Source organism: Schistocerca cancellata, chromosome 6 (genome assembly GCF_023864275.1).
Source record: "Schistocerca cancellata isolate TAMUIC-IGC-003103 chromosome 6, iqSchCanc2.1, whole genome shotgun sequence".
NCBI lineage: Eukaryota > Metazoa > Arthropoda > Insecta > Orthoptera > Acrididae > Schistocerca > Schistocerca cancellata.
The window spans coordinates 516,161,416-516,187,857 of record NC_064631.1 but is presented as its reverse complement, the minus strand read 5'-3'; the positions used below and the strand labels follow the sequence as shown (position 1 = coordinate 516,187,857).

General features: G+C 42.0%; 1 protein-coding gene across 1 annotated transcript in view; it reads left to right on the top strand.

The window, feature by feature from the left end:
• LOC126088408 (uncharacterized) overlaps positions 1 to 26,442 on the top strand; it is a 1,096,577-nt gene that overhangs the window by 1,049,087 nt on the left and 21,048 nt on the right. The window lies entirely within an intron of this gene.

The following is a 26,442-nucleotide window of genomic DNA, read 5'->3' as shown; positions in this document are numbered from 1 at the left end:
TTAGAAAATTTAAAAAAGGAAATGGATAGGTTAAAATTAGATATCGTGGGAATTAGTGAAGTTCGGTGGCAGGAGGAACTAGACTTCTCGTCAGGTGACTACAGGGTTATAAACACAAAATCAAATAGGGGTAATGCAGGAGTAGGTTTAATAATGAATAGGAGAATAGGAATGCGGGTAAGCTACTACAAACAGCATAGTGAAGGCATTATTGTGGCCAAGACAGATACGAAGCCCACGCCTACGACAGTAGTACAAGTTTATATGCCGACCAGCTCTGCAGATGACGAAGAAATTGAAGAAATGTATGATGAAATAAAAGAAATTATTCAGATAGTGAAGGGAGACGAAAATTTAATAGTCATGAGTGACTGGAATTCGTCAGTAGGAAAAGGGAGAGAAGGAAACGTAGTAGGTGAATATGGATTGGGGCTAAGAAATGAAAGAGGAAGCCTCCTGGTAGAATTTTGCGCAGAGCACAACTTAATCATAGCTAACACTTGGTTAAAGAATCATGAAAGAAGGTTGTATACATGGAAGAACCCTGGAGATACTAAAAGGTATCAGATAGATTATATAATGGTAAGACAGAGATTTAGGAACCAGGTTTTAAATTGTAAGATATTTCCAGGGGCAGATGTGGACTCTGACCACAATCTATTGGTTATGACCTGTAGATTAAAACTGAAGAAACTGCAAAAAGGTGGGAATTCAAGGAGATGGGACCTGGATAAACTGAAAGAACCAGAGGTTGTAGAGAGTTTCAGGGAGAGCATAAGGGAACAATTGACAGGAATGGCGGGAAGAAATACAGTAGAAGAAGAATGGGTAGCTTTGAGGGATGAAGTAGTGAAGGCAGCAGAGGATCAAGTAGGTAAAAATACGAGGGCTAGTGGAAATCCTTGGGTGGCTGAAAAAATATTGAATTTAATTGATGAAAGGAGAAAATATAAAAATGCAGTAAATGAAGCAGGCAGAAAGGAATACAAACGTCTCAAAAATGAGATCGACAGGAAGTGCAAAATGGCTAAGCAGGGATGGCTAGAGGACAAATGTAAGGATGTAGAGGCTTATCTCACGAGGGGTAAGATAGATACTGCCTACAGGAAAGTTAAAGAGACCTTTGGAGATAAGAGAACCACTTGTATGAACATCAAGAGCTCAGATGGAAACCCAGTTCTAAGCAAAGAAGGGAAAGCAGAAAGGTGGAAGGAGTATATAGAGGGTCTATACAAGGGCGATGTACTTGAGGACAATATTATGGAAATGGAAGAGGATGTAGATGAAGATGAAATGGGAGATACGATACTGCGTGAAGAGTTTGACAGAGCACTGAAAGACCTGAGTCGAAATAAGGCCCCCGGCGTAGACAACATTCCATTGGAACCACTGGCGGCCTTGGGAGAGCCAGTCCTGACAAAACTCTACCATCTGGTGAGCAAGATGTATGAAACAGGTGAAATATCCTCAGACTTCAAGAAGAATATAATAACTCCAATCCTACAGAAAGCAGGTGTTGACAGATGTGAAAATTACCGAACAATCAGTTTAATAAGCCACAGCTGCAAAATACTAACACGAATTCTTTACAGACGAATGGAAAAACTGTTGGAAGCCGACCTCGGGGAAGATCAGTTTGGATTCCGTAGAAATACTGGAACGCGTGAGGCAATACTGACCTGAATAAGGAAAGGCAAACCTACGTTTCTAGCATTTGTAGACTTAGAGAAAGCTTTTGACAATGTTGACTGGAATACTCTCTTTCAAATTCTAAAGGTGGCAGGGGTAAAATACAGGGAGCGAAAGGCTATTTACAATTTGTACAGAAACCAGATGGCAGTTATAAGAGTCGAGGGACATCAGAGGGAAGCGGTGGTTGGGAAGGGAGTGAGACAGGATTGTAGCCTCTCCCCGATGTTATTCAATCTGTATATTGAGCAAGCAGTAAAGGAAACAAAAGAAAAATTCGGAGTAGGTATTAAAATCCATGGAAGAAGAAATAAAAACTTTGAGGTTCGCCGATGACATTGTAATTCTGTCAGAGACGTCAAAGGACTTGGAAGAGCAGTTGAACGGAATGGACAGTGTCCTGAAAGGAGGATATAAGATGAACATCAACAAAAGCAAAACTAGGATAATGGAATGTAGTCGGATTAAGTCGGGTGATGCTGAGGGAAATAGATTCGGAAATGAGACACTTAAAGTAGTAAAGGACTTTTTCTATTTGGGGAGCAAAATAACTGATGATGGTCGGAGTAGAGAGGATATAAAATGTAGACTGGCAATGGCAAGGAAAGCGTTTCTGAAGAAGAGAAATTTGTTAACATCGAGTATAGATTTAAGTGTCAGGAAGTCATTTCTCAAAGTATTTGTATCGAGTGTTGCCATGTATGGAAGTGAAACATGGACGATAAATAGTTTGGACAAGAAGAGAATAGAAGCTTTCGAAATGTGGTGCTACAGAAGAATGATGTAGATTAGATGGGTAGATCACATAACTAATGAGGAAGTATTGAACAGGATTGGGGAGAAGAGAAGTTTGTGGCACAACTTGACCAGAAGAAGGAATCGGTTGGTAGGACATGTTCTGAGGTATCAAGGGATCACCAGTTTGTATTGGAGGGCAGCGTGGAGGGTAAAAATCGTAGAGGGAGACCAAGAGATGAAAACACTAAGCAGATTCAGAAGGATGTAGGTTGCAGTAGGTACTGGGAGATGAAGAAGCTTGCACAGGATAGAGTAGCATGGAGAGCTGCATCAAATCAGTCTCAGGACTGAAGACCACAACAACAACAACAACAACATGTCTCTGCAGACGCTTGAGTCATCAGTATCTTCCATGATGTGCTACACATAGTCCTGGTATAATATGTTGTCCGCTACTGATGTCAGTATTAGTCTAGCTGTTTTTAGTTGGTAACAGTTACGTCCACATTGAAAGAACATTATGAGGTAGACTGCACCGGAGTGTATTATCCACCACAGGCACATTCAGGCCTTTTCATTTTATTACAGTCGATGCAAGTACGTGGAAAAGGAGGCACGACACAGCTCAAAAACTGGAAAACCTCTTGGAGGATTCAGGTGCCGTGAACGGCACATCTGTTTCATGAAACTTCTTAGCGGTTTCAAGCTGTTTGCCGGACCAAGACTTGAATACGGAACATTGCCTTGTTGACTGAGCTATGCTGGCACGAGTCACAACCAGTACTCAGAGCTCTATGTGTCTTCTACTACACAAACTTCACAACAGTTCCCTCTCATATCTTCCTAGGCTAGCACACCAACAAGGAAGCCCTAACTGATGGCTACGCCATTTCTCCACAGTATCTTTTCTTACAGGAGTGCTAGTCCAACGAAGAACATGAAAGAGAGCTTCTGTGAAGCTTAGAAAACGGAAGAGAGGCAGTGGCAGAAATTAAACTGCGAGAAAGAGTTCTCAGTCGTGTTTGAATAGCTCAGTTGGTAAGACTATTGCTGTAAGAAAGGCAGATCTGTGGGTTCGAGCCCCGGTCCTACACATGGATTTTATCTTCCAGGATACTGCGAAAGGAAGCTGACTGCTCTGCAGAGTGAAATGTGCAGTCTGGGCCACATTTTACCAAAAGTCATAGGAACACGTATTTTTCTCAGGATCGTCTTACATTATCACCTAGAGAATAGTGACCTGTGAGTGTCCTGTATTCCTATGAAATTCTGGATTTTACAGTGGTATGCTCCATACACCTAGTACATATAGTTTCTTTCTTACGTATTTGTTGACAACGTGAACATATTACGACTATCTTTTGAACTGTTTCCTGGAATTGAGTGCACAAAGCTTGTCACACTATAATACAGATGTCGTATCCAAATTTTTGCCAGTATGTTTATTGTAAAAATGGTGTACTTGTTTTATTCCGTAAATCTTTGGATACTATGTGTTAATTAGAAATGTGTTACGTGTTGTAACCTGCATAAATTGTTTTGTATTGTGACGTATTTTTTATGAATATGTCTTTAGGGAGAGTTAGGAAAAGCAGCGAGAAGTAAGATTGAATACAAGCAAATGGCGTGCACAGCCGGGGCTGTCTGAGGCGCAAGTGTTACTAGCGAGGCACCAAAATCATGACGAGTGTGAGGAGATGTAAGAGGCTTCAGCAACATCAAAATCATGCCCCATGATTTGTCATAGCGAATCAAGGTGTGTCCACAATGGAATATGGAAATGGAGGCATGGGAGACGACGTAACATCACCAAGAAACTGTTAAGTTATTTTGTTCTTGTTCCCATTAGAAAATTTGAGAGCCATTAAATAAGGTCATTCTCAGTGAATTGTGTTTCAATAATAACTGATCTTGCAGTTATCCCCAGTCATTCTCGCCTGCTTATGGTCCTATTCCTTTCCTATTATTGAATACTCTGTTGACGTTCAAACAGCTAAAGAAAAGTATTAAAAATCACTGCCAATTTTGATTATTTGCTAAAATCGTAATTGAAAGTAATTAATAATGATGTCTCGGTAAGTTATCAGTGTTGTTCAGTAATATTTAGAAGTACAGGCATTCTTGCAAATGGAGTGAAGATAAACTAAACCAAAATAATTTAAAAGTAAATTATTTCTGGATATAACAAATTAAAGAAAAGAATAAGTTAAATTTAAATATTTTATACCTGTTTCTGTTGTAACAATACTCTTGCGTACTTGCTTGGCTCGTATTTCGCCGTTGTCAGTCTGTTGAAATCCAACAGCTGCTTATTTTATCCAGTAAACGTTCATAGAAATTATATCCTGTTCAAAATATTATATTATGTTCAAAATACGAAGCTTCCCTTATCCAGAAAACTAGTGCTCGTAAGTAAACGTTAATATGGAGTTAAGTAGCTTATTACCCTAACAAAGGAACGATCCCTAGTCAGTGATTTACTTTGCAATAACGAGTATGAATACCTCTTCCAAATTCACGCAACTTAGTATTAACCATAGGTTTCTTTATTCATTATTATTTCGTAACATAGTGTTCTCAGAAATTTGTGTCAACCATCTGTTGCCACACGTACAGCCAAACGGTCACGTATTTATTGCTGTCCGCTTTATTGATCAGATAGTGTGCAAACAGGCGTAATTGGGCTGGCGACTGTGTAAATCAATTTCTGTGTTATTTCGATTAGTTCTGCTGTGGACTCTTTGAGTCATGTGGTTCCCCTCTTCGTTTCCTATGTTATGTGAGTGATCAGACTGTTTCTAGTATCAAACAAAATGCAAACGAAAACAAAGCGCTGAAGTAGAGTAGGTTGTTCTTTAAAACGACTTGTTGTACACTTCCCCCCAGTAACAGATCAAAATTTCTTCGAAGACGATAGGCTCATCCAAAATCAAGCTCATTAAGCTTACGCTATGACGGTTACATTATCGCATTAACCGAGCAGTAAGGAGAAGGGAGCTAGGTTACAAGATCCTGACAAACTGAGAAGTACTCCTCATTGCACTCGATATATTACTTGGACTGGTGTCAGTTGTAGAACACTAACTATAGACCCATGTCCATAATCTACAATGGTGGATTCAGTAGCACAAGTATACAGTCGTTTGGTTTGTATTAGCATCTTGTAATGTGTTGGAACTTCTTATTATTTTGTACATTGCTTTTCTACCTGCCTTTTCCACCTCTTTTGAAATTGCAAGATTCTAAACGTTAGTGTGATGCTCGTATTGTCTGTAAGGTTACCTGGCAAGTTTTTGTTATAGGTGGTATGCTACTGACCTCATCAGTCATCTGAACTGAATTACCCAGCCAATTACAAAGGAACATCTTGACATGGATTCCAAACAGGACTCAGCCTGACGTTTTTGACACAAGGAATTATTAACCTGGACGTTACAACCATCTGCTAAATAGCGTTTTGTTCTGCCTCTGGAATCCAGTACAGCAACAATCTGCGTGGAATTGGTTCTAAAAGTCCTTCATACATTTCCAGAAGTAAGTGGCACCAAACACCTATGCACGCATCACGTAGTTCCCGTACGTTGTGGGGACTGATTTGTGCTTGCAGAGGTGCCACCTGACTGCGTTCCAATGTATCCCATGAGGTTCACATCTGGAGAATTCACTATCATATTCTTCAGGTTACTGTAGGACTCTTCTGGTTTTGTAACTAGGACAATTATCCTGTTGGAAGATCCCATCGCTCTTGGGGAAGGTACCAAACATGAAGAATTTCAAATTATCCTCAGTAATATTTACATAACCCACAGCTGTCATCGTGCCTGCTACCGTATGTAACCGCTCTTATTAGCCTCCCTAACGAATGAAGTAAAAACTTTTTATACGTTATTCGGACCAGAAAACCAAATACCTGAAGAGCGTGTATGAAGAAAGGTACAAAAATTATATAAGATAACAAGAATAACGCTACATATTGTAAACCCTGTACTAATAGTATGTAAGTCAAAATTTAGAAATGTTTTGTTCTTAGTCGTGTTCTTACGTCTTCTCGAGATGTTATAAGCTTGGATTCTATTAAAGCGAGAAACATGGTTACCAATATAGACTTCGTATTATACTTTCATAAGAATTAGTCGCCCACGGATGACAATGTGATTCTCATTTTCTCCTGTGCATAACGCTGCCTAGCTTATCGTGACATATGAAAAACGAGTCTGAAATCACCACTACCATATTTTTAATTACTCTTCTCATGTAGTAAATCGTGGTAGAATTTAAACTCTAAATATCATTCATAGGGCGGGAACCCTTCCATTAAAGTACAAGAAATTATTCGATCAGAAACGTCTATTCTCGCAGCCAAGACAACAAGAATATGTACTTTGTATGGTCTGGCCTACAGCAGATTTAAATGTCATTTTTTAACTTTAATTTACTTAGCAGTGTGTCGGTGGTAACTAAATATTAGGAACCCTTCATAAGAAAGCGAGTAGTTAACTACTATAAATGACAATTAAACATCGGTGTACCTCCTCTTACGAGGTTCCTGCAAACGAGTCGCTATACTGCTGTAAGAAAAGTTTTACGCAACCATCCAGGTCACATCGTAAAAGTACTGACTAAACACCGATAAAACAATATAACCCCATACACGGGCATCATGGAAGTTCCCGTGAACGTCCGCCCGTAGCCCAATACTGCCCCCATCTGTCTGCATATGTGGCCTGGTGCCTGGTTCGAGCTGTAGTTTGTCTATGTGGCGGAGTCTCCGGACACGACCTTCTACACTGTATAGCAATAAACATTATTAATTCGAGCAGGCTACACGTGTCCATCGATGCACTGTCATACCACAATGATCCCGTATATTCATTTAAATCATAATTAACGATGTCTTTGGGGCTAGATGGCAGCACCTAGGCTCTTCTGCTGCGGAGACCTGTTCAAAAATGTGCGTTGAATGGTGTGTTCGCAACGCTTGTGTCTGCACTGTCGTTGTACTATTTCGTCCGATAAGTCGAAAATCTTTTTGTGGCCTGCTTTACAGAGCGGGCAAGACTAAGAGATTAGACACGGGACGACCAACAGTTTGTCGCCTACCTGTGATTTCACCGTCCTTCAACCACTCTTCGTTGGCGCCCACGACAGTAGCATGCGGCCATCTAAACAGCTTCCATTATTTCCAAGATGCTCGTCCACAGGCACCTGAAGACAAAATTCTGCCCTTTGTTCAGAGTCGCTTATGCTGATGGATTTCCACACTTTTAGTGTGAATCGTTGCGAGCACGAATCTCCATTCGCCTGTGCTCCAATTATATGCCGGGTGATCAAAAAGTCAGTATAAATTTGAAAACTGAATAAATCACGGAATAATGTAGATAGGGAGGTACAAATTGACACACATGCTTGGAATGACATGGGGTTTTATAAGAACCAAAAAAATACAAAGGTTCTGAAAATGTTCGACAGATGACGCTTCATCTGATCAGAATAGTAATAATTAGCATAACAAAGTAAGACAAAGCAAAGATGATGTTCTTTACAGGAAATGCTCAATATGTCCATCATTCCTCAACAATAGCTGTAGTCGGCGAATGATGTGAACAGCACTGTAAAGCATGTCCGGAGTCATGGTGAGGCATTGGCGTCTGATGTTGTCTTTCGCCAGCCGCGGTGGCCGAGCGGTTCTAGACGCTTCAGTTCGGAAACGCGCGACTGCTACGGTCGCAGGTTCGAATCCTGCCACGGGCATGGATGTGTGTGATGTCCTTAGGTTAGTTAGGTTTAAGTAGTTCTAAGTTCTAAAGGACTGATGACCTCAAATGTTAAGTCCAATAGTGCTCAGAGCCATTTGAACAATTTTTTTGTTGTCTTTCAGCATCCCTAGAGATGTCGGTCGATCACGATACACTTGCGACTTCAGGTAACCCCAAAGCCAATAATCGCACGGACTGATGTCTGGGGACCTGGGAGGCCAAGCATGACGAAAGTGGAGCCTGAGCACACGATCATCACCAAACGACGCGCATCTGTCGGACATTTTGTGAACTTTTTTTGTTCTAATAAAACCCCATGTTGTTCCAAGCATGTGTGTTAATTTTTACCTCTCTGTCTACATTATTCCGTGGTTAATTAAGTTTTCAAATGTATACTGACTTTTTGGTCATCCGGTACAAACACTGACGGAAAAAAATTGCAAAACTAAGAAGGAGCTCTGCGGCATAAAAGAAAGTTGGGAAGCGTATTTCTACATCTGAAAGATGAGGTCTATAAAAATTTCACACTACTCGCATATGAATGGCGACGGTAGTGCCACTATAAGGTGAGAATCGGGTCTGCTTTAAATACTGTAACGGTCGTGAGTGTTAGGCTGCCTTTGATATTGGACTTTGTGATTTGAGGTTAGTCATGAATGCCTTTAAGCCGTTATCAATACCTCATTGAGTTCTAATGAAGCAAAACGAGGATAATGGAATGTAGTCGGATTAAGTCGGGTGATGCTGAGGGAATTAGATTAGGAAATGAGACACTTATAGTAGTAAATGAGTTTAGCTATTTGGGGAGCAAAATAACTGATGATGGTCGAAGTAGAGAGGATATAAAATGTAGACTGGCAATGGCAAGGAAAGCGTTTCTGAAGAAGAGAAATTTGTTAACATCGAGTATAGATTTAAGTGTCAGGAAGTCGTTTCTGAAAGTATTTGTATGGAATGTTGCCATGTATGGAAGTGAAACATGGACGATAAATAGTTTGGACAAGAAGAGAATAGAAGCTTTCGAAATGTGGTGCTACAGAAGAATGATGGAGATTAGATGGGTAGATCACATAACTAATGAGGAGGTATTGAATAGAATTGGGGAGAATAGGAGTTTGTGGCACAACTTGACAAGAAGAAGGGACCGGTTGGTAGGACATGTTCTGAGGCATCAAGGGATCACAAATTTAGCATTGGAGGGTAGTGTGGAGGGTAAAAATCATAGAGGGAGACCAAGAGACAAATACACTAAGCAGATTCAAAAGGACTTAGGTTGCAGTGAGTCTGGGAGATGAAGAAGCATGCGCAGGATAGAGTAGCATGGAGAACTGCATCAAACCAGTCTTAAGACTGAAGACCACAACAACAACAACAAGGTAATAGGGCTCTGAGACGATCGATGATCCTTCTACGATATTGCAGAAAGACTTGGCAGGAATGTAGCCAATGTACATGATTGGTGACAATAGTGGTCACGAGAATCTACGCTCTCAAGACAACCGGGCTCAGGACGGTCACGTGGCGTTACCGACGGAGAAAACCATCGTGTTTGGCGTACGGCTTTGGCGCATCGTACTGCATCTGTAACGGCAATTTGAGCAGAAGCTCGCACCACAGTCACACAACGAACTGTTACAATTCGGTTACTTCAAGGACAGCAGTGAACAGAAGTCTTCAAGGATGCATTCCTCAGACCCCAAACCACAGCACATTTGCGACATCAGTGGTGTAAAGCGATACCTCATTGCAATGCATGGTAGAATTATGTTTAGACTTCTGACGAAAACTGGTTCTGCATCGGTGCCGTTGATGGCGTTATAAGGAAGCCATTTGATGGCCCGCCAGCCACCTCTCCGTGTGCTCGACACACTTGACTTACACGTGGAGTTACGGTCTGGGATGCTATTTCATATGACAGAAGGAGCACTCTCGTTGTCTCACGCACCTTTGCACGTCAGTCTGGTGATTTGACCTGTTGTACTCCAATACTAGAGGGCGTTTTCCAACAGGATAACGCTTTGCACATACTGATGTCGTAACCCAACTTGCTCTACAGAGTGTCGATATGCTGCTTCGGCCTGCTCGATCACCAGATCTGTCTGCAATGGAGCACATAAAGGGCATCTCCGAACAAAACATGAGAATCAGTCACAAACAGCATTAACCGTCCCTAACTGGCCCACCAACAGCAACTGGCGTTTTCCAACAGGATAACGCTTTGCACATACTGATGTCGTAACTCAAATTGCTCTACAGAGTGTCGATATGCTGCTTTGGCCTGCTCGACCACCAGATCTGTCTCCAATGGAGCACATACAGGGCATCTCGGAACAAAACTTCATGATCATCCACAAACAGCATTAACCGTCCCTAACTGACCCACCAAAAGCAACTGGCGTGGAACTTCATCCCATAAACTGACGATCAGCACCTGTACAACACATTACATACACGTTTCCATGCTTGAATTCAATATTGGGACGGCTACAACTGTTATTAGTGTACCAGCATTTCACATTTGCAATGTCGTATGTCGCGGTTACACTGACCGGTGATCTTGTAATGCCTATCATTTAAATATGTTACCTAGACAGAAGCATGCCCAAAATTTCATTACTCGACATTATTTTTTGGTGCTTCAGTTTTTTTCCGTCAGTGTATCTCACAGCATCTGGTGCTCACAACGCCATCAGGCGGCGTTCAGACAAACCGGGTAGCGGTCATAGTGGTTATGGTTCATTAGTTTATAAGTAGTAGGATCGCCTACAGATTAAGCCCTTAACCCTTTGTTTCCTGACATAAGAAATAATGTACTTTGTAACATTTTCTTTGCAGAATTTATGCTATTGTGGCCTCAAATGACGGTAGGATTTTTTGTAAAATTTTATTTTATTTTTCACAACTTTTTTCTCTCCTGGTACTCACAAGTACTGTCAGACTCCATGGACAGAATCACAACATGCGCAGAAAAATGCTCCAATTTTTATAAGTTGTTCTTTATTCCACAGAAATATTAAATATTTTAACATTAGAAAATTAATTAACAGAAATATGATATTTCTCAATTTTTTTTAAATTTCACATAGATTTAATCTAGAGCAACTTCACAATACATAGTAACTTAGCTACACATTTTTGACAGTATATACATATCACATATTTAGTGATACCTCATGAAATTGTAGGAAACAGTTCTTTTTCTCATTGCAGCACAAATACACTTTACATGTACTACATTGTGAATGTGGTCACGACTGAATTTTATTTTTCGCACACATTTCGCATCTTCCTCTTTTACAACTGAACACTACAAAATGGTTTCCTCTGTTGCCAAGACGTACATCCTTCGGAACAGGAAAGTTATCCTTCCTTCTCTTTGGGAGAGTTATTTCATCTTTACGAGAGTTTCTCTTTTTGAGATTTGGCACTTGCTGTTCATTCATTAGCCCTAGTGCCACAGCACGCCTGAATTCCAGCAGTGGCAGTGCCCCATGTAGATCACTGAAAATGACGTAAGCATTGACAAAAGCAATTTCTATTGCTCTCCAGAAGAGACGGTGCCATCATTTCTTTGATCGCTTGTCAAGACCATAAGTTGAACGTAATCTGTCTGCATGATCCACATCACCCATGTTTCTATTGTAATCACATACAATAACTGGACATGGTATAGTCATACTAGTTCCATCTTTCTGTTTTCTTGTCACTACGCTCTGTTCAGTGCCATGGAAGTTTGACGCAAAATACACTACTTTATTTTCCTTCCATTGAAATACTGTTAGGTGTAAAGATGACTCTCTGTGATTTGATTTAGACATTTTTCTTTGGGTAAATTGCCTGGCAAACCTTTCCTGTTTGTTCTAATTGCTCCACAGGCAAATGTATTTACCGATTTCTATGTGAGAAAAAGTGGACAGAACAACTAGTCAGAGGTAACGCATTGTTGCTACAATAAAGTGTTCACACAACCTGACGGTACTAATAAGTCCGCCTTATATTTTCCACTTTATCTCATTCACATGTAACGTAATGCTTCAAACTATTATAAAAAAACAAAGAAGATAAGTACGTGCAATGGAAAACTCAACGGAAGTTCCAATAAAATGCGCACAAATTCAGGCAACACCATGGAAACAAGCATATACAATCTTCTGTTTTCACAGCAGCGCGCGAAAAACAATTTCAAGCTCTGACCGCCAGAGAGGTCTATGTATTGCACAATAACATCTATGAAACAGTAGAGCAGAGTTACTGTTACGTACCGACAGGCTCTCAGATCACGAAACTGCACCACAAGAAAATAATGAGAGTCAAAACTTACTGGTACTTTTAAGTACCGTCAGGCAACAAAGGGTTAAACTCGGGATTTATGTTTTGGTAGCCCACAGGCCGCAGCGCTTGCGCCCAGCCTCCCTAAAAGAACTACGTTCACCCTCGATAGTGACGCCACCAGCTCAGCTTTGGTCCAGCAACCCTGCCCCATGCGACGCGACCTGTGACCTTCCCACGCGACATAGAGGAAGTGCGCTGGACGAGACGGCCCTCCGCGAACCCTGACACATGTCATCAACAGCGCACTCGACCGGACGGCCAAACTGAGCATTTTAATTCAGGCTTTTAAAGCATTGCCGACAACGTTTCAAAAGCACCGTTTAATTAGCCGGCAAAATTAATATGAACTGTCGCTCTGTCGTACAGCAAGGTTTGTCAACAGATTTTTTTTTCATTTTTAATTTTTTTTGTGCCCTCCCCCCTCCACCCCACGCGACATACAAATACTTGTGAAACAATCGGCGCAGCAGTGCAAGCGGCGTCAAACAGCTGCATTTGTAAATAATTCTGCGTGCTGTTTATAAGCACACCTTTATTAAATGCAAACAGCGACCCTGAATTGGAGAGAGGGACGTTAAAAGCGTCCACGTATCTCTTATTGTGAGCAACTCTTGCACACGACTTTCACGTACGCTATATTTAGCAAACCTGACGCCGCTAGCATACGCTAGTGTAGTGGTGGCCGTGCGATAGGCTCCGGTTAGACTCCCTGCTGGCGGAATAAGTTTCTATCATCAGTATTTGCCTAGAGGAAATGGTGGCAAAATTTACCTTCTCACCACAATGCGCCACTGTCCTGAATTTAAACAGCGGTTACTTGGGAGCTTCTCATGGGATGAAATGAGCTACTACTTGGAAGCTTCTCATGGGTAAACACTTCCGTTGATTCTTGGAATCGCAACGCTACACTCACGGGCTAGCTTGGGGCTTATTAAGAGGCGCAGGATATGAGATGGTACCAGGTTGCGCCACTTCTCTGACAATAGTTTCCCTGATCAGTCAAAACAATCAGAACACAACGTTACTCTTTACAACATTATCAAAACACTCAAAAAATTGTACACATTAGACAAATACACACTGGACACACAATGTTGCTGAACGAAGGACCTCAGTATATCACAGTGCCTTCGGATTACCAATGCTCTAAAGCGCTGTAACAGGGGAAGGTAAAAATGTTATACCTTAACCCTGCGGCATCCAACTTCTTGGTGGGCAGTGGCCATTATGTTATGGCTTGTCAGTGTATTACTCCATGAGCTTAGAGATGTGGAGAGCTTAACAAATTACCAGTCACCAAACTTCTGCGACGGCATTACATCTTCAACGATTAGGGCGGGCCGGCCGTGGTGGTCGAGCTGTTCTAGGTGCTTCAGTCTGGAACCGCGCGACCGCTACGGTCTCAGGTTCGAATCCTGCCTCTGACATGGATGTGTGTGATGTCGTTAGGATAGTTAGGTTTAAGTAGTTCTAAATTCTAAAGGACTGATGACCTCAAATGTTAAGTCCCATAGTGCTCAGAGCCATTTGAACCATTTGATTAGGGCGGGAACGTATTCGTAAATATAATTGTGCTTACAGCTGTACAAGAGTATTACAATCTCTTATTGCTGTGCTGTCTTTCGAATAATAGTAGATTTTCAAAAAGATTCCTAATTTCACTTACGATTGTAACTCATTGAAACCCATTTCCAGGTCACATATTTCGTAAAAGTTCCTAAGTCAATTTATATGATTTAAAACATCACACCTGAATCAAAGTTTTACGACAAACTATGTTTATCGTAAGTTCTAAATAATTGTGTTCCAGTTTGGGCTATAATTATTTCAATTAAACGTTGTGGTCGCATTTTTACCTTGCTGCTAATTGGATCTGTTTTCTAGTAACAACACAGTTTTTAAGTAATTAATTTCAATAGCTCCGTAATTCAAAAACTTTAAAGACGGTATCCATTGTACTACTCTGTACTTTCACAGTTTGCATCCACCTTATCTCCAAGTAAGAAGTGAATCTGACGAAAGATAATTGTATTCATTTCAGTAACAGTAAAATTAAATCTCAAATATTGGAATTAAATTACTCATTCACAGCTGGGCACGGAAATATTTATAGAGAGATTATCTTTACAGAGACTATCATACAGTAAGGTAATAGCAGTTTTATCGGAGTCTTCAAACTAAATGCTGATACGGAAATCAGCGGCCCGTTATTTACGCGAGTTGCATGACCTATGCGTAGACAACTAATTCTACATACCTCCACAAACCTAACAACAAACTGTCGGATCCCTGACATGCAGAATAAGTAATGTATTTCGTTCCAAAGATGGGAAAACAAGCTATTAAACAGGTGGTGATAATGTTTTCTCTCATTAGTGTGCATAGTGAATCAAGTTGTGGGCAGGAGCCCTTTTTCTTGAGATAGTGTTTGTTCAAAATTCCAACTTAGGTTATGGCTGAAAAATGTTGCATTCCGCGACCCATAATTTTGAGAGACGTCTTTGCACAGTAAATACCATGACCACACCAACACAGTATTTGAATAACTAATTTCACCTCAACGAACATGACACAGTTCCATGGCGCACACACTGCTAACCTGTCCTTTATGCGCACATTTTGTACGCCTGTTTGCCTCTCGGCACTCTAAGGTCGTCCAAGAAAATGATTGTAAAAGAGGCAGTGAATCCACGCCATTCCAAAATTTTACTACGAAATTATCGTCCCTAAAAATATTAAAGTCATTTTTACTGCACTGAACAGTTACGATAATAATGTTGTAGTTATTTATACGCCTTCATTTAGGTAGTATTAGAGAACTGAAAGTTGCCGATCTTTCTGTATCGACTTCTGCTTTTACGGAAATAATTTAAACTTTTTTCATAAATTTTAGGGTTAATTTATGCTCTTACGTTACAAGGTCAAGGATACAGCATAAGTACAGAGAGTGTTAAAAAAGAGTATAGATTACTATGACTTGATGACTACCCAAAACTAATGGGTGGTGAAGACACTCTGCAGCACAACAAAACCTGACACGCAATGTTTTGGGAAGAGGTCGTGACATCGCACAAAACCTTGAAACACGAACCAGACTAGTCATATTATCAGTTAAAATAGAGGGCATGTCCCATGAGAGATCCACGTCAGCAATCAGTTCGTCATACACAACACATTCAATTAAAATATGTCTTATTGACACCTGTGTTCCTCATCGCTGACACATTTGTGCCGCCTGGCGACGGAGGCTTTATTCTCAATCTTACATTGCCGTCTCTTAAATGCTTCCTCAGATATGGACGCGTATTTTGATGTCTCACACAACATCTCTTCTCTGTGCATACAGAAATGTAATGCGTCTACGCTTCCACAAATGAAACTCTGAAGGAAGTTCACTCATACAGGGATTATTGTAATGCTTCGTTACGAAAGGTACAGAGACATCCAGATAACTAAAGAGCTGGGTATACAGGCAAAGGTCTAGGCGACAATTAAAATAAGTCGGTGGAGAATATGACGACTTTACACAGACGTCTCAAAGACCTCGTCGGCGTGAAGCAACAAGCAGCCGTTGACTAGTAAAACATGGAAGTTGGGAGAGTAGACTGGAGAGAAAGAAGGCTAATTAAAAACTTATACAGGGAGCATTTAAGGTCAGTGTAACAACTGGAGAAGAGACTACAAAAGGCTAGAATGGAGAGGCATCAGACACAGATGTACTCTCTCCCCCGCCTCGTTCGGTAATGAGGCTGAACAAGAACTACAAACATTCAGAGGCGGTAGCCTGGAACAAAACACGGCTTAAATATGTTGTAAACAAGGCCACTAAAATGCTTACCTTAATAGATGCGAATAATTGTTCAATAGAAGAGATGTGTTTCACAGTAGCGATGATGAGCATGTGCCCATATCTCTTAAGGCATGTACTTTAGAGACGATGTTGACTTGACAGTTTTTTTGTTTCGGTCCATACTACCACCTCTGGAAGTGGGTTGGTGGAGTTTTGGCTCACCCAATACGTTGGGAGGACGTTAAAGTAACCTCTGGCGTGCCACAGGGGAGTGTTATGGGACCATTGCTTTTCACAATATATATAAATGATCTAGTAGATAGTGTCGGAAGTTCCATGCGGCTTTTCGCGGATGATGCTGTAGTATACAGAGAAGTTGCAGCATTAGAAAATTGTAGCGAAATGCAGGAAGATCTGCAGCGCATAGGCACTTGGTGCAGGCAGTGGCAACTGACCCTTAACATAGACAAATGCAATGTATTGCGAATACATAGAAAGAAGGATCCTTTATTGTATGACTATATGATAGCGGAACAAACACTGGTAGCAGTTACTTCTGTAAGATATCTGGGAGTATGCGTGCGGAACGATTTGAAGTGGAATGATCATATAAAATTAATTGTTGGTAAGGCGGGTACCAGGTTGAGATTCATTGGGAGAGTCCTTAGAAAATGTAGTCTATCAACAAAGGAGGTGGCTTACAAAACACTCGTTCGACCTATACTTGAGTATTGCTCATCAGAGTGGGATCCGTACCAGATCGGGTTGACGGAGGAGATAGAGAAGATCCAAAGAAGAGCGGCGTGTTTCGTCACAGGGTTATTTGGTAACCGTGATAGCGTTACGGAGATGTTTAACAAACTCAAGTCGCAGACTCTGCAAGAGAGGCGCTCTGCATCGCGGTGTAGCTTGCTCGGCAGGTTACGAGAGGGTGCGTTTCTGGATGAGGTATCGAATATATTGGTTCCCCCCGCTTATATCTCCCGAGGAGATCACGAATGTAAAATTAGAGAGATAAGAGCGCGCACGGAGGCTTGCAGACAGTCGTTCCTCCCGCGAACCATACGCGACTGGAACAGGAAAGGGAGGTAATGACAGTGGCACGTAAAGTGCCCTCTGCCACACACCGTTGGGTGGCTTGCGGAGTATAAATGTAGATGTAGATGTAGGTGTATGTGGGTGAGGGATGGGCTGTCAGCGATACAATATTCTGCTCTTCAGCCAAGTGAATGATAAAAATATGTATAAAAATGAGAAAGAAACATTAGAGTTACGTTTCTATTTTAAATTAAAAACAAAGACATGTAGTTAAAAAAGGAAAACACATACATTTTTAAAGCGTACCTCGGAATGGTGAAATTCTTCTGAGAAAATGATGATGATTTAAGTGTTAGTTATGAGAAAAGGAACCTTATATAATCTAAGAGAGTAAAAGAGTAATAATACTCTAGATTAGAATTTGTTTGTATGTAATAGTTTGTAAGTAACAGAGACAACAGTGTTTCGCTCTCACTATCTTCAGATCTGTTCTATAAGAACGTTGTGCATTAGGACTAATCGCATCGATGAGATGTGTGATTGTGAATTGGAAGTTGGAAAAACGTATCAGTATTATAAAAAAACTGTGTTTTTCCCGATTTATTCCGCAAAGTAAATTCGCCATATGGTCGGGATTGATTTCAAACACCACATTTTCCCAAGTGTGATAAATCAATTAAATAAATAGAAAGCCTTATTTTCGGAGATAGTTAAAGAAACGCAAAGTATTAACATATAAAGAATATGGACCCGAACTATATGAAACAGTTAACGCAGAACAGGGAATCAGCGATCATAAAGCGGTTACTGCATCGATGATTTCAGCCGTAAATGGAAATATCAAAAAGGTAGGAAGATTTTTCTGTTTAGCAAAAGTGACAGAAAGCAGATTTCAGAGTACTTGATGGCTCAACACAAAAGTTTGTCTCAAGTACAGATAGTGTTGAGGATCAGTGGACAAAGTTCAAAACCATCGTACAATATGTGTTAGATGAGAGATGGAAAGAGCCACCGTGGTACAACAACCGAGTTAGAAAACTGCTGCGGAAGCAAAGGCAACTTCACAGCAAACATATCCATAGCCAAAACCTTGGAGACAAACAAAAATTACGGGAAGTGAAATGTAGTGTGAGGAGGGCTATGCGAGAGGCGTTCAATGAATTCGAAAGTAAAGTTCTATGTACTGACTTGGCAGAAAATCCTAAGAAATTTTGGTCTTATGTCAAAGCGGTAGGTGGATCAAAACAAATAGTCCAGACACTCTGTGACCAAAATGGTACTGAAACAGAGGATGACAGACCAAAGGCCGAAATACTAAATGTCTTTTTCCAAAGCTGTTTCACAGAGGAAGACTGCTCTGTAGTTCCTTCTCTAGATTGTCGCACAGATGACAAAATGGTAGATATCTAAATAGACGACAGAGGGATAGAGGAACAATTAAAATCGCTCAAAAGAGGAAAGGCCGCTGGACCTGATTGGATACCAGTACATAGAGTACGAGAAGGAACTTGCCCCACTTCTTGCAGCGGTGTACCGTAGGTCTCTAGAAGAGCGTAGCCTTCCAAAGGATTGGAGAAGGGCACAGGTCATCCCCGTTTTCAAGAAGGGACGTCGAACAGATGTGCAGAACTATAGACCTATATCTCTAAAGTCTGTCAGTTGTAGAATTTTGGAACACGTATTATGTTCGAGTATAATGACTTTTCTGGAGACTAGAAATCTACTCTGTAGAAATCAGCATGGGTTTCGAAAAAGACGATCGTGTGAAACCCAGCTCGTGCTATTCGTCCACGAGACTCAGAGGGCCATAGACACGGGTTCCCAGGTAGATGGCGTGTTTCTTGACCAGTCTGGAACCGCGCGACCGCTACGGTCGCAGGTTCGAATCCTGCCTCGGGCATCGATGTGTGTGATGTCCTTAGGTTAGTTAGGTTTAAGTAGTTCTAAGTTCTAGGGGACTGATGACCTTAGAAGTTGAGTCCCATAGTACTCAGAGCCATTTGAACCATTTGTTTCTTGACTTCCGCAAGGCGTTCGATACAGTTCCCCACCGTCGTTTAATGAACAAAGTAAGAGCGTATGGACTATCAGACCAATTGTGTGATTGGATTGAAGAGTTCCTAGATAACAGAACGCAGCATGTCATTCTCAATGGAGAGAAGTCTTCCGAAGTAAGAGTGATTTCAGGTGTACCGCAGGGGACTGTCGTAGGACTGTTGCTATTCACAATATACATAAATGACCTTGTGGATGATATCGGAAGTTCACTGAGGTTTTTTGCGGATGATGCTGTGGTATAACGAGAGGTTTTAACAATGGAAAATTGTACTGAAATGCAGGAGGATCTGCAGCGAATTGACGCATGGTGCAAGGAATGACAATTCAATCTCAATGTAGACAAGTGTAATGTGCTGCGAATACATAGAAAGAAAGTTTCCGTAAGCTAATCATTATTTCTCGAGCGCAGTAAAAAGTCATTTATCGATGTTGGGCAATGAAGATTTCATACATTCTTTTTGTTAAATTTTACAGATGTAGTAAGAACCGTTTCTTAAAAAATAAATAAAGTGATACAGAAAGTTATACATGTTAACTATATAGTGATAACGTAGTTATTGAGAGATTAGAGAAATCCATGCTCTTTCAGATCTTTCTCTCACTGTGGAGTTAATGGTTACTGGAATTACGGCTTTCACAGACAGATGGAATTACGTAGTTTTCGACATAATCCATCACACGATCCAAACCCAGCCCGAAATCATACTTAATCGTTTTCCGAGACAATATTTTCCTTGACGATGATTGATAGAGTTGTTGGATGACCTCCTGAGGGATATCGTTCCAAATTCTGTCAAGTTGGCGCGTTAGATCGCAGAAATTCCAAGCTGGTTCGAGGACCCTGCTCTTAGTGCACCAGAAGGTCTCAAATGGGGAGAGATGCGGCGACATTGCTAGCCAAGGCATGCTTTGGAAATCACAAAGGCAAGCTGCGGAAATTCTCGCCGTGTGCGCACAGGTATTACCGTTCAGAAGTGTAAGCCCAAGATATCTTGACATGAAGGGCAACAAAATGACGCGTATTATATCGTGAACGTACTGCTGTGCAGTAAGGGTACCACGGATGACAACGAAAGGTGTCTTGCTATGAAATGAAGTGGCAGCCCAGACCGACACTCCAACTTGTGGGGTCGCATGTGGGTGAGAGGTTGGCATCCCACCACTGTCCGGGATGTCTCCAGACGCGTCTTTGCTGGTCATCTGGGCGTGGAATCATCATGGTTCGGAGTAGAATTACCTTCAGTCTCGCTTCTAACTGAGCCCCGATGACCAGGAGACGGCCCAGGCAATGGTGGGACACCAACCTGAGTGTCGCCCACCACAGGGCGCAAGAATCAGCAGCGACAGTCAGGAATGCCATTTCATTTCATAGGAGGAGACCTTCAGTTGTCTTTGCGGCACCCCTGCAGCACAGCAGTTCGTCGACGATTTTATACGCCCCATTTTGTTGACCTTAGGCAAAGGCCTTGCCGCAGTGGATACACCGGTTCCCGTGAGATCACCGAAGTTAAGCGCTTTCGGGCGTGGCCTGCACTTGGATGGATGACCATCCAGCCGCCATGCGCTGTTGCCATTTTTCGGGGTGCACTCAGCCTCGTGATGCCAATTGAGGAGCTACTCGACCGAGTAGTAGCGGCTCTGGTCAAAGAAAACCATCACAACGACCGAGAGAGCGGTGTGCTGACCACACGCCCCTCCTATCTGCATCCTCATGAGGATGACATGCGGTCGGATGGTCCCGATGGGCCAGTTGTTGACCTTCATGCCAAGCCATCCTGGGCTTACATTTCAAGATAATAATACCCTTCCACACAAGACGAGAGTTTCTACTGTTTGTCTTTCTGCTTTCCAAAACGAGTAAAGTTGCCGGATCCTCCCCCATTTGAAAACATATGGACCATTAGTGGCAGGGGCTTTTAACCAGGAAGCCATTTGGCGATCTAACACCCCAAATGAGCAGGATCTGGTCCATGAAGATGTCCAACAACTCTGTCAATCAATGATAAGTCGAATAACTGTTTGCATAAGCTCTAGATGTGGACTAACATATGTCTTACTCAATTTGTTGGGCTCTTTCTCTTGGATTAATCATCCAATTTTCTCTGTAGTTAGTATCATGTTTGGTCTTCTCATGTCCGCCATATCTACGATTTCCGTCCCTTTCAAATAATTCCTTCGTGGTGCATTGTGTTCTTTTTTTTGTGTTAAGAGTATACGAAAGGATACGCTTCTTGCGCCAAGCCTCGTAGGTCCATCTTCGGTGTCTCTGTTGGTTAGACCACGACACGGTGACAATTCACCACACTCTTAACGATCTGCTGCGTCGCTCTACGGGCACGCCTAATGATCCTACATTTTCGCTAGCCTACAGAGGCTTGAATCTAACCGTACGTTAAATTGTGACAGCAAAATGTTATGAAATGTAGGCCGATATGTTGCGTAAACACCACAACGTGAGCTGTGACTACACATCCAGTGCCATGTAATTCTAGATACCACTGCAGAATCGCTGCAGTATTGTTACATAGGTATTTCTGCCCTGTGTATTTGGCCAGTGTCGGGGTTTGTGTCGATCACTCGGCAGACCTATCAGCAATCCGTGTGACACTGGCGACGCGTGCGCCTCTGGCGGCCACCGCGACAACCGCGGCCGCGGCTCCTGGGCAGCTGCTCTCGCTGCATATTCCGATGCGTTCCGCGGCCGCCGACCCACCGCCGTTCCGCACTGCGGTCGCGCTCTATTGCCGGCATAACTCGCCGCGCTGGCGCCAGCAATCCGCGTCAAAAATGACCCTCGGCGAGCGAAGCGCCACCGCGCTCGGAATTCCGGTTATTAAAGCTGCGCTTTTAACGGCCTGTCGGTAACCGAACAGATGAGTGAGATTTCACTGAAATGCGACTAACATTTGTCAGGGACGAGTTCCCTCGTTGCATAGCATCAGCTGCATAACTTACGCTGTTGCCTGAGCCTGATGTTCAGTTGTTGTTGTCGTCATCTTCAGTCCGATCTCTCCACGTTAGAAGTAGTAGTAATAGCAGGTGTTTATAATAATTGTGCAATCACTCGCAGAGGTCCAGTACGGGCTGTAATCATCGTATTGCAGCGAAACTTGGTAGATATTCTAATGCTTTAATGTGGGAGTGATTTACACTGGGGAAAAAAATAGTTCCAACTTTGACCACCAGTTGCAAATCTGGTGCTTTGTATGCAACAAAGACACACAGAAAAGTCTCTGTATGTACTGGATTGGGAATGGGACATGCGCAGAGAAACTCAAATAGGTGAGAAAGACATTATACTTATTTTATTATTACCTGCTACATGACTGCTGGAGATGTACAGCGCCAGATTTACACCTGTTGGTCAAAATTGGAACTAATTTTTTTCCTGCGTAAATGGGTTTGGCATTAACGCATTAGTACAGCTACCAATTGCTGCCGCGAGATAATTACAGGCCACATTGGACCTCCATGAGTTGCTGCAAGTTAAAATTATATCCATCCAGTAGTAGAAGTAGAAGCAATAGCAGTGGTTTCATTCACGTGTAGGCTACTTTTACAAGGATAGTGGACATGCTTGATTCTGAAATTTAATAACAGCAAAAATAATGTAATTCATACACTGCTGGGAAAGAAAATGCAACACCCTGAAGAACAAGGTCATTTTAGTGACATGTGGACGAGAAGTAGCTCATCGCTATGTATGATAAATTCAGACAAATGAAACGCAGATATCACTGTAAAGCGCGACGAAACAATCGCATGAACACACCATTTAAATCGCTCTGTTGGAAATGCTGACGTGTTTTGTATAGCCTAATGAGAATGATCACGAAGGTGCCGAATGGCACCCAGCGATGGACAGGCTGAAGCATATTGCACCCTTTACTGCAGTTCAGCTTCGGTTCTTGCTCGCTCTGGAGAACGAATAAGCTCCCATTTCACCACGTCCCGTATTTGTTTAATTGGCGGCATACCTGTTGATCTTGGTTATCCAGGGCCGTTGTTCTACCCCACACGGAGCACACTGCGTAGCAGTAGCCACTTGTGGACGTGCATTGTCCTGCTGAAGAAAAATATCACCTTTCTGTCGAAGAAATGAAAGTAGCATGGGGATAGTGGTTACTTGACCGTGTTGAAACACCAGATGTGACAGCAAGTTTTAAATGTAAGTCCGCCAACCAAGAATCCTGTGTTGGGACCTGTGTGTCGTGGTGACTGTATTCTGGAATAGGCAACTCACCACGTCTACGCCATAAATGCGCTACGTCCATCACTCTCATACAGACGGTAAGACTAAGTCTATTCTCATTACTGAAGAGCGACATTTCACTTTTCCACCTCTTGTCACGGCACCAGAGTATCCGTATTTGGCAGTGTCTAGGTGTCCATGGTAGCCTCGCCAGAGGTACAGGTGATGTTAATACCATTACAAACAGACGGTTCTCAGTGGTACCTGATGACACAGCAGGTGCCCGGAATTCGTCCCTGGATGATATTTGGTCGATCACCGCAGTTCAGACAAACCATCGATTTAGACGTGCGTCTGTGCCATGCGGATGCTTTAAACCTGGTCTTCAGGTGTGTTGACACAATGACACGCCCACCTATATACACTCCGCCCAACATGTGCAGCATTCCGTCGATGCTTCCGTCCAGTTCCCCACAGGCTCAAAAGGCGATCCCGTGCAAATGGCTCAAGCTGTTCAATAGGGAGATCGTATTCGTCAGTGAGCCATTTTGCAAACACTGTTCACCCCTAAACTCAGCACAGTTATTGCCTGCAGCATCAAATAGAGGGTACTCCGACGGACCTCCTGAGCGCCACCTGACAGTGACCTATAATCATTACGACTATAGCCACTCAATAGTCCACACTTCATACCCTGACGCCACTGAACACAGCACTTGTTGCGTTTTTTCTAGAGTGTATGTTCACGTACTTACACGTCTAGGTATAGAAGGGTGACAGTCGGCTGTGGCCTCATAGTGGGAAACATCCCGACATTTGTCAGATGTAAAGTAAGGAATCCACAGCAAACCTAAATCGCCATGGCCAAATGAAGTTTGAGGCTTCCAACCTCCCGAACATGACGCCACTCTGTTTAATGCAGTGCTACCCCATTATCTTTAACCCAAATATACACTGAGGAGCCAAAGAGACTGGTACACCAGTCTAATATCGTGTAAGGCCCACGTGAGGACAGAGAAGTGTCGCAACATGACTTGACATGGACTCGACTAATGTCTGAAGTAGTGCTGAAGGGAACTGATACTTTGTAACCTCCCAACAGAAAAGTTCCGTAAACTACCAATAATACAATGTGACTAACCTCTCAATTAAATTGCGACTCACTTATAACCTTTCAATAATTGACTGAGAATTTAAACCGGTGAATTTTGGACGTCAGCAGCGCTGCGTCATGGCCCTGAAAGATCATTCTGAATAAATTGAAAATTCTTACATCAATAAGGTCGCCGGATAACGCGTATATATCTGCTCCTATAAGAAATTTTTCTGGCACAGCCCTGTGCAATGCTGGCCGATAGATTTGTCATGTATAAAAAGAAACAACTGATTTTTCTTTACAATAATCGGGATGACCATGGATTGGAGAAATTAGTAAGTTCTTTAAATTGAGATGAATGATTATCAAAAGTTAATTATTTTTTGTAAGAAAGATTATTATTAAGAGATTTTTTAAAAACATTTACATGGGGCTTGTCATAACAATAGTACAGATGCGCGAGCCTGCTTTTACCTTATATTATATCGCTCAGGCTCCGCCATCGCTCCACCACGACCGGCCCAGCCAACTCGATACACACGACTGCTCGCTAGCAACTACTTACTGCTACTGCTACATAGTTCCTACTGCAGTCAACACTGCTCTTTGGTCTCAGATTCTCTTATAGCTTACATATCGGAGGTAGCGCGTGAGCAATCCATCGAAATTACATCTGCTCGAGTGCGCTAGCAACAAATTCCTTAATCATGGACCTCTTACGTAACACTCCCCTGGGGGGGGGGGGGGGGGGAGGGCGGCAAAAATTTGGCTGCGATGGTGAGTCAATTGGACTTGCCATGAGCAACAAATTTTTCTATAATCTATTTAGTTACTAAGTCTACAGTCACAGAGTATATACATTATTGATAAGTGCAGAACATATTAAGTAATGAAATAGAGTGCATACCCACTGAGTTCAGAACATATTAAGAAATGACACAATGTATACGCAATGAGTACAAAATATATTAACAAATGACATAAAGTGCACACACACTGTATAAGTCTTTAGCATTTTTACAAGAACTGAAAACATTAACAAATGAAATAAAGTGCACACACGCTGCAAAAGTCTTTAGAATATTTAGAACAACTGATTATATTAACGTCCGCAGCTCGTGGTCTCGCGGTAGCGTTCTCGCTTCCCGAGCACGGGGTCCCGGGTTCGATTCCCGGCGGGGTCAGGGATTTTCTCTGCCTCGTGATGACTGGGTGTTGTGTGACGTCCTTAGGTTAGTTAGGTTTAAGTAGTTCTAAGTTCTAGGGGACTGACGACAATAGACGTTAAGTCCCATAGTGCTCAGAGCCATTTGATCATATTAGCAAATGAAATTAAGTGCACACGCACTGTATAAGTCTTTTGCATTGTTTTTACAAGAACTAAATACATTAAGAAATGAAATAAAGTGCACATGCACTGTAAAAGTCTTTAGCACATTTAGGAGAACTGATCATATTAACAAATGAAATGAAGTGCACACGCACTGTAGAAGTCTTAAGCATTTTACAAGAATTTAAACGCACTGTATAAGTCTTTACCATTTTACATCATGGTTGTAGCACAGTGGGTTGCACGTAGCTGCACTAAAAGTCCATATCTTTCTACAGAAGCACAACGCCAAGTGAGACAATCTGGAATTCTCTTCCCTGAAGTATTTATCAGTGTAGCCAAGACACTGAAATGTTGTATTAATATTCTGTGTTATCATTTTGGTAGTACATTAGGTACACCAAATAGTAAGACCATAATAAC